At 37.0% G+C, this 3,020-nt stretch overlaps 1 protein-coding gene across 7 annotated transcripts in view; it reads right to left on the reverse strand.

The window, feature by feature from the left end:
- Positions 1 to 706: 706 nt before the first annotated feature.
- The window catches only part of rbm47 (RNA binding motif protein 47), a 19,318-nt gene continuing 17,004 nt past the window's right edge, over positions 707 to 3,020 (reverse strand). For 6 of the 7 annotated variants that reach the window (XM_056586009.1, XM_056586010.1, XM_056586011.1 and 3 more), the window contains one exon: positions 708 to 3,020. This exon is cut by the window's right edge and continues 1,661 nt beyond it. The gene's annotated coding sequence lies outside the window, so the exon portion shown is untranslated. The other variant, XM_056586006.1, reaches the window with a different exon arrangement.

Below are 3,020 nucleotides of genomic sequence, written 5' to 3' on the forward strand. Positions count from 1 at the left end.
CGTTTGAATGTACTATAGTTAAATCATCATTACATTATTATTGTTAATGATAATAATCCGTAATGTTATTAATTAGAGCTTTAAAACTATAGTTGAAGCAGTTAGTCATCAGAATATTCTAGCAACGAAATCACAGATTTATATTTTGTGAAATGTCCTTAAGATTAACTATTGTTTGCGCCTGTATTAACTAGATTTGTATTTAACTGTATTTGCTCCGTTAATATGGATACAGCCAACATGGCCGCTGCAGAAACAGACGTGTCTCACTCTGGCACGGAAACGACATGCCACCAGATGGCGGTGTCCTATAAGGTTGGATGAAGACCCATTAAAAATAGCACCCCTTTCTTACAGACACAAAAAAACGTTGAAAATGCGTGCTTAAACTAAAGAAAGCAGAATGAGACGTTATTATCAGTATGTTCCAGCGTCAGATTAAACGCTGGGCCTTTGTAATGAAACAATCAAAAATCTTAAATAAATAGCTTGGTTCCACAGGACCAGAATTCAATTTTGAAAAATAATGTTCAACAGTTAGAAGAAGACGTTGTCCTTCTTTGTGGTCATTTCAGGGAACATGGAATATTGAACAAAATTAAATCTAGGCTTTAATGGACGACTGTGTTTGTGTTGCTTATGTGTTGTTAAATAAAGTAGGCTAGTTCATTATCTAACATAATAATGCATAGTTTAAATGTTCCTTCTAACTGTTAAATATTTGTCCATATTGTGTGTGGGCCTACTCAAGTTGGTCTACATCGAGTTATAGATACGAGTTCATGCTGGAAACTATAAGATTGAGTCAAACTTGATGCCAGTATGTTTCTGGAGCAAAGGTGAGCTACACCAAAAGATTAGGACCATGGGGCTCTTTTCTTTTCAAATAACACATTGCTGCACTGAACATTGAGGTCAAGGACAGTTTTTAAAGCCTAATACTCCAGAACAAAAGCTCCATTCTGGACTTTCATTGCGGACTTAATCATACTTTAATATTTTTTCATGATCTGGCCATGTTCTACGTTGTGTAGTAGACATATCAGGCTGGAGACAATGAACTGTGCATTGCACACTGTTTGGTAAACGTACATAAGGGAAACCAACACACCACATATTTTTGAAAATGCTTTATTTACCTACTTTCTTAGCTATAAACATAATGCTGAAATAAGTTTTCTTTTCAAACAAACCTTCTGTTAGAAAATAGTCTGCATAGACATACAAAGATGAAGAAAATAGCACTTTTTTGCCTAAGAAGAAAATTAAAAGTAAAATACAAACAACACGAGAAGAGTTAGCGTGTTAACACATATTTTTTGGACGGACGTTTCTAGCATATAGCTGAAGACAGTAGTGGTTCATTGGTCACAGGTGCGGTAGGCCTGCAGGTCGGAACGCAGATGTGAACCAGATCACATGATCTGAGGAGGAAGTGTGCCCAGATCTTTGTCACCTTGGAGTCAGCCTGTCCATGTCCTACAAATTAGTACCATCCAGTCAATGGAAAATAAAAAAACACAAAGATTGTAACACCACTGTGTTCCCAATCACAACGAATCCAATTCAAAAATGTACATGTTAATAGCATGAAACACATTTGGAAAAAACAACAACACAGCTTCAATGTTTAAAACCTACTGGACACTTTGGCAAAGTTTTTTAACTGTTTTTTAACGCCTAAATAAGGTGTATATAAAGAATAGATATTCGGAAAGACAAAAACATTTGATAATATATTATATACGTTATTTTCTCACTTCACACATAAACCAAGTAATGTATATATTAAATATATCCTGACTTGTCATCGCAAAATAAATTCATAAAAGCCGTATTAAGCAGTTGTTTTTTGTTTCGTTTTCTAAGACAAATTCCAGTTACAAGGAGCAGAGAAGCAGTACAGTATAGCATGCAACGTCCACAAAAGAATGGCTTGTTTGCAACCAGCTAATGCTAATCGTTTCATCAGCCCCTTAGCTAGTTAATATCAATCTCAACCATGGAATGGAATGTAAAAATATCTTATTCAAATGTTGTGGAATGCTTTACCAGTGTAAATGTGTGTATTTAATATAAAAAATGGCTGTTTTGGAGTGTTTAATTGTCAATCAGCAGCTTTATCTTTGTGAGTGTGTGTGTGTAGGTATATGTTCCCAGCGCTTTGGTAGTACACGCACATTGGCTACTTGCATATCATTGAGTGAGGTATTGTTCCAGTCGTTCCCAGTTAGTGGACTAGTTTCCAGTTTAAAAAGTGCCAGCTCAACATTCATAGGGGTCATTTTCATATTTGCTTCATCTTTGAGTTAAAGCTCTGTCAAACACACAGGCACAGAGCTAGACAAACCAAACCCCTTCAACATTTGAAATTATGTTAAGTAGCCTGTATTAAATATCTCTTCATTTGAAATCGGCAAACATCTGCCATTTTAAACATGGTTAAGTGCACCTTGGTCAAGCCGAACCGGAGGGAGAGGGAGGGAGAGAGAGAGAGAGAGAGAGAGAGAGAGAGAGAGAGAGAGAGAGAGAGAGAGAGAGAGAGAGAGAGAGAGAGAGAGAGAGAGAGAAATGGAAAGTGATACGGCAGGCCTTACAAAACGAGAGAAAACCAGAGGAAAGGTTGTCGGAGAACAGTAGACTTGTTAGCTTTTGCAAACTAGAGCTGTTTACTCTCGTTTCTCTGCCTTCCCCACCACACTGCTCTTATTTCATGGCGTTAGAAAAAGGGTTGTGTTCTACGATGTTGTGATGGTCTTTTCTCACTTTCACCACAGATGTCGGTCTGGCATACTTTGTTAAGGCACAGCTTGAAATATAAAAAAACTGAGGCCTGAGTAGGCTTATAAAAGGCACTGTTTTCAGACAGACATAATCTTCTTTTGGTAAAAGATACTCACTGAAACCATAGATATTAACGTTTTCAATCCGAGAAGATCGATGGCCCGTGCCATGGAGAGAATAGGTCAGAAGAATTGTCTCTTATTTCTCTCCATATTTGTTCACTTTTTAGGAGTTAA

Source organism: Gadus chalcogrammus, chromosome 3 (assembly GCF_026213295.1).
Source record: "Gadus chalcogrammus isolate NIFS_2021 chromosome 3, NIFS_Gcha_1.0, whole genome shotgun sequence".
Lineage (NCBI taxonomy): Eukaryota > Metazoa > Chordata > Actinopteri > Gadiformes > Gadidae > Gadus > Gadus chalcogrammus.